Source organism: Mchenga conophoros, linkage group LG23 (assembly GCF_057382185.1).
Source record: "Mchenga conophoros isolate Kocher_MC1m ecotype Shallow Benthic linkage group LG23, M_conophoros_male_GT1.1, whole genome shotgun sequence".
Lineage (NCBI taxonomy): Eukaryota > Metazoa > Chordata > Actinopteri > Cichliformes > Cichlidae > Mchenga > Mchenga conophoros.
Window position 1 is genome coordinate 13,263,820 of NC_140547.1, and position 6,852 is coordinate 13,270,671.

Sequence of the window (6,852 nt, forward strand, 5' to 3'; positions counted from 1 at the left end):
TGGTTCCTCCTTTTTATTGCACCTGTTTTGCTATTCTGTGCTCTTCAGGACTGAAGGTGTTTTTATTTTCTTCTTTTTATGCCAACCTGGCCTAATGCCACTCAGCTGCATAGTTATCTTCATCTATGTTACTATGAAGTTACAAAACCAACCCCCGGGAGTGACGTCAGTCCCAAGTTAGTGCATTCCAGAAAAAGTGAGAAAGAACAGGATTTGTTTTGGTTCTTAGCATGGTAGAGCCATTCAGGTATTACTAGCAATATAGCATAATGCTATTTTTTTGTGCACTGCATATGGCTTTTTTAGTGAGTCAGAAATACATTTTTCTCAATTTAATGACTGTTTGATCACATTTTTACAGTTATTATGTAAGAATTCTACGTTGGACAAAAAGAGAAAATGACATCAGGATAAACTAGAATGTGGTTACAACGTGTGGCATCATTTATCAGTGTCCCTCTCACCCAGGATCCTGTTAATTTGTCTCCATAATTTTCTAAAAAAGCATCGTGGAAGCTTTATTTAAACTTGATTCTCACTGTGTAAAATAAAATGGAACTAAATCCATATTTTCCAGTGTGAAATGTAAGCGTCACCTTCAGCAGTAGAGGGTAATAGTTGTGTTTACATGCAACCCCACCACCCATCAGCATTCACTGACCTACTTCTTCAAATTGAGCAAAGATATAAATTCGCAGTCTGAGTGTGTCATTTAAAAAAAATGGGAAAAAAGTGATGTGAGTAAATTGATATTATGTAACGGGACAGAAATCAGCAGGATTTGACAGATTCAGTCTGGATGTTGACATAAGATGGTTCACCAGGTTCCCTTTCCAGCAGTGAGTTTAAAAATTGTCAAATTAGTTTGTGATTTGACAAGTGACCTTGGACATAGTTGTCCTTTAAGGTCAAACAGTTTTGTTTTGAAATTCAAATATGCTGGAAAAGTCTCCGATGAGCAGTAGGAGGAAAATAAATACTCAGATTAGTGAAAAAATGTTTACGCTCTGATTTCCTCTGAGTCATTTGAATATTATCAAGAGAGGAAAATAGGAAAAACATTAGCTAAGTCCATTTGTGTGTGTGTGTGTTTTTTAATCCACTTCCACTGCAGATGAGACAGATTTGTGTATAGACTGAATGACCTTCATTGTATTACATAGCAACAAGTTAGTGAAGTCCTGTTATTAGCTGATAACTACATACTCTGTACATACTAAGACTAAAGCTTCAGAATGTAAAGTCAAGTATTAATGGCTGACATCAAGGCAACTGTGGCCTTTTTCTATACAGGCTATGAATGTGTCTTGAAATTTCTATACAGTCTGCTGTGACGTCTTGATCAACTATTGATAAACCTCACTCTCTAACCTTAGCAAACAGACCACACTAAAGCTGTGCTTGGAGGTAGTACTATAGAACTGTTACTAGACAGTAGCCACAGTTTGCAGTTACAGGATTCTGGTAAATTAAATTCTGCAGTGCTTTGCAAGTTCTAGAAAACCAGGCACCTACGAGTCTGAAAAACTATGCTATTAAAGATGAATGTCCAGGATGTATATTTCTTAGAGAGCTATAAATAATATCTATATTTTATTTTTTCAAAAAAGCTATTTTTTTATTCAAAAATATGATTTTAATGAAAAGATTTTTTCAGACATATTGAAAAAAACATTGCCCAAAGCATCACACTGCCTCCACTGATTCCTATAGTGTATCCTGGCACCAGGTGTTCCTCGAGTAAGCGATGCAGACACACCCAATCATCCACATGTTGACAAAGAAGACGTGATGTGAACTAGTCAGCAATTAGCATTATGCTATATGAAGTGGGTGCAACACACTTTGTACTGAAAATATAAAACTGTGTCATTAAAGTAAGGAGGCTTCACATTTCCATTTGACTTTCATAATTATTACTGAGACCTCTGCGGTAGAGGAGTACAGCCACAGGAAATAAGTTTGTTCTTGCTCTGACTCTCCAGGATCTGTCAGAGGAGATCAGAGTTGTTGAACTGTGCTGGTTGTCCAAGCAGAACTATTAAAGCCTATTCACTCAATTTGTAGGTGACAGTGTTAAAATATTAAACATATAATAGGGACATTTTAAATATATCTGTAATCAGAGAAAATAGATCATGTAAATTAGTTTTGTTGTAGTAAGGTTCCCTGTCTGTTAATCATTTTGATGCTCACACATCATCTTTCAGATTACTTTGAAGTCTGAGGCGGATGCTGTGGCCTCAGTGGATACAAATAAATGAAAACAGGGTATCAAGTGCCTGAAGTACTCGGGGTGTGATTAATTTCTGGGCAATTATTCCTACTCTCATGTTATCACTACTGTCAGTGAGGCTTATCTCTGCCTGCCTGCCTCCCTCAGCAACCATGGCTCAGACACAGCCTCCAAACAACCACGACGCATTGTTCTAACGAGGTTACAGCCTGAAGCAGAGTGATTTGTTTTGTCCACGTTACTATGGTGGCCTTTTGGCTGGCCTCTTAATTTCATCAGTGAAGGACTATTAAACAGCAAAGGCTTTTGGGGAAAATGCACCATGCCGAGAGACCTTTTAACATCCTCACAGTTGCAGTTGCGCAACACGACATGCCAGAGATAGTTACGTTTTTAAGAAGCTAAGTATCTCACTATTTATTTGTTATTATAGCCACAGGTGACAATATATTTTCAAAGTCGATTATGTTAAAGGAGACCTGTCGTGCTTGCTTTTGGCACCATTTATGAATTATTGGACACTAATGAGCCCTTATTTATCTCAGGGGGCCTTAGTGGAACCCCTGAGTTAATCTGACAATAGACATTTTAGTTTCTTTCTCATTAAGACAGCTTTTTTTCTGAGTGGCTTATCAAGCTGTCACTTACACCATGTGCAATTTGTGATTTCCACGCTTTGAAAGCTGGTGATCAGATGAATCCTTGTTCTTGTACTTTTTAAAAATATACACCTTATTTATTGAAATTATACAAGGTGCTCAGGATGTAGCACCTCGATGACCGATGTTTATTAAGACAGTATCCTAATATTTAATGAAAATATTGGAGCCCCTGAAAGCATCATTGTTTTATTCATTAACCAACTAACATAATTACAGAAAATAACATGAAAGAGAGAGAGAGAGCAACATAAAAGAATTATCCCCACTCAGGATTTTGGACAGGATGTTGTGGTTCATGGTCTGCACCTTAAACTCAGGCACCTGATAGTATCTTGTGTGACCCTCCCTATAGCGACTGCTTCCATTAAGAAAGCTGCTGAGAGGCTGCGTTGAGGTCTTTACTGCGATGTATTCCACAGAGTCCATTCTGAAATCCACTGAGGATGAGGATCCTGATTTTATTAAAGTTAACTGTAAAGGCAGCAAGCATTACACCGGAATCAATCAGTGAAGCAGAAGTGACGAGAAGTCACAGGAAATATCTGAGCCATACTCACTCTGATGAAATCACGCCCATTGCACCAGTTACTGGAAACCGATATAACCATGGTAACCATTTTGACTCCTAAACTCTCCGACTGTTAAATGCTTATTTTTTAACCACACCCTCAAACTCTATCGCAGCCTTTTCCATTTCACAACTGTGTAACACAACAACAAGATGAGTGTTAGCCTTGTCATCAATTTAACTCAATTCAGTTTTATTTATGCAGCACCAAACAACATCAGTCGCCTCAAGGCGTTTCATATTGTAAGGTAAACTCTACAATAATACATACAGAGAAAAACAAAACAATCCTATGAGCAAGCATTTTGGTGACAGTGGGAAGGAAAAACTCCCTTTTAACAGGAAGAAACCTCCGGCGGAACAAGGCTCAGTGAGGGGCGGGGCCATCTACTGTGACCGGTTGGGGTGAGAGAAGCAATCATCAATATTATCAGCCTTATGAGTAACAGCATTATATGTTCTGAAAGTGATAGCTAATATTCCTTACTCTGTATGGGAAAATAACTATTTGGATAAAGGATAAATTACTAACTTGTTTAAGGAAATGATGTTCTCTTCCTTATTTTTTGTTCCAGTACTGGATGTTCATTTTAAACTGGTTCCCACTCAGTTTAAAAGTTTTCATCAATACAGTTAGCTCTGTATGATGTGAAAGAGAGCACAAATCCCCAATATGGTCACGCATCTCTGGCTGAGAGTATTGAAGCCCCTCCCACTCACTGTTCAAACCAATCAGATGAAACCTGCCTCAAAGCAGTAGTTTCTAAACTAAACTCTCACCCTATCCCTAACATCCTTCATCACATTTCCTACATCCATCAACCTTCTCTATGTTCTTTCACTTTTCCTCCTGCCTGGCTGTTCCATCTTCTGCATCCTTTGTCTAATATATGTCCAATATATCCACTATCCCTCCTCTGCACATGTCCAAACCATCTCAGCCTGGCCTCTCTAGCTTTGCCTTCAAATCTGCCCGACCTGAGCTGTCCCTCTGACACACTCATTTCCAATCCTGTACATTCTAGTAACAATGAAGATCCGAAAATCTTCAGCTCTGCCACATCCAGCTCAACCTCTTGTCTTGTTGTCAGTGCCATCATCTCCAAACAATATATCACAGCAGGTCTCGCTACCATCTTGTCTATCTCTTTCTTTGGATGGCATCTGCAAACATCATGGAGTCCTTGGAGACTTCTGCCTTACCTGATCTGACAACCTGTCCATCACACTGCAAACAAGAAGGGGCTCAGACCTACCACCCAGACCTGTATGGGGTATGTGTTTTATTTTATAAATGTTTCTGTCTTTAATTATGCTCACAGATTGCTGTATTTTTGGTTTTGTTTAATAATCTTATATGCCATCAACCTGCCAGGGACAGCACATGAAAATTAGCCTGTGCAGCTAAATCTGTATATTTATATGATTAATCTAAGTGCTCATGTTAATTAATATTCATTGCCCTTCCAAATAAACATTAACACCCGTCACTGTCCTCATACATGTCCTGTACCACCTTCATATTCTTCTCTGCCACTCATGACTTCCTCGTGCAGTACCACAGTTCCTATCTCAGCAGCCAATCATCTGCTTTCACTGATCCACACAGTGAAGCTCTTTCCGACCTTCTCTGTACTTCTCCGTGTCATCATCCAGGCTGAGTGTCAGGTTGTTTTTCCATTCCTGCCTCTGCATCCAGGTACCTCCCTTCTGGTGAGCTGGTTTCCTGCTCTTTGCAGACACACCTGCATGTCATTACCTGCAGTTAAGAGCCTGCAGTTTAAGGACAGACTTCACAGCACACTCACCTGCTCCACTGGACACTCACCTGGATGCCTCCCTTCCAGAATCTTCACTCCTTGTTACCAATGAATCTATCCCGCGTGATGCTCACTCCTTGTGGTTACCTGTTGCCCAAGTCCTTTGTATTAAATAAAGTCTTTACTGTGAGTGATCTGTTGCCTATCGTGCCCACTTCTGAGTCCAAAACTTTGTATTAGCCCTTGATACTCCACCAGTGCTCACTAAGAAAGCACGCTCTTTCTCAGGATGAAACAATCCTACTGCTCAATGATCGTCACCTGTCTCCTTATCCTAACCCCAACAAATCTTTTGCACAGCTTGATGGTATGGATCATCAACTTTGTATCTACACATCACCTTTGTTCTTAAAAATTGGTCACCCCAGACATCTGAGTCAACAAACCTGGGCTTTCTTCCTACCATCTGTGTCTGGATCACTGCCTTCATAAGAAATAATTCTCAGAGCATCAAACTTGGGCCCCGCACTTGCTTATCCATCACTCTGGAGCTACACAGGGCTGTGTGCTGAGTCCTTTTTTTTTTTTAACCCACTCTATATATATATATGATTGTAGTCCTGTCCACTCATCCATCACCATCATGGTCACTGTTCCTCAGGCTCAAGATGAGTTAGCATACAGAGATAATTCAGTGACTATCAGCAGTCTTTTGTTGAACAACACTAAAACCAAAGAGGTAATACTGAACAACAGGAAAAAGTGTAACTCAGACCACCTCCAGCCCCACTCTGTGCTAATGGGAAATTTCAGCCAATTGGTCAGCCAACACTACTCGTGAAGAGGTGAAGAGGGAACATCAGAGACTCCACTCAGGAAGAGCAACATGGAGAGGAGACTACTCATGTGTTTTTAATATACTGCAGTTGAGTTTCTTTTAACATACTGCTTACCAATGTGCTGTTCAGGCTGCTCTGTCGCAAACAAAAAAGCTTTGGAAGGAGTGGTGAGAACAACAGAACAAATCATTGGTTGCCAGCTGCCATCCCTGGAGGACATAACCAACTCTCACTACCGCAAAAGAACAAAAAAACATTATCAGGGACTGCTTACCATCTGTTACCCTCTGGAAGAAGCTTCATATCAGCCAAAACACCCACCTGTAGATTCAGAGACTCTTTCTTTCCAAAGACCTAAACACTTTTTTTGATAAATGTCTGTACTGACAGCAAACTATGCTGCATTTCTGTCCATTTTAAATATTTATAAAATGCAGATGAATAATGGTATTTATTCATCTGCATTTTGGTCTTCAGTGGTTTATTTTAAACACCATGTTGGAGCCACATTGCTAAGTTTTGCTGTTTGCTCTGCTCACAATGACAATGATGCCATTCTACTTTATCTGCTCACCCTGGTCCACTTTTGGTCCTTAATTATAGAAGATAATTAGAGAACGTATAGTAGATCGATGGGGCATCTGAAGTCTGAAGCAGAGCTGCTGGTAGACATACATCACACAGCTGTTCAGGCTTTGAAACACACAGTAGGGGGTAGAACGAGTGGATAGCACCCTGTTAACGCCCAGCAGGGCCAAGCCTAACACCTTTTCTGGTGAAAATCCAG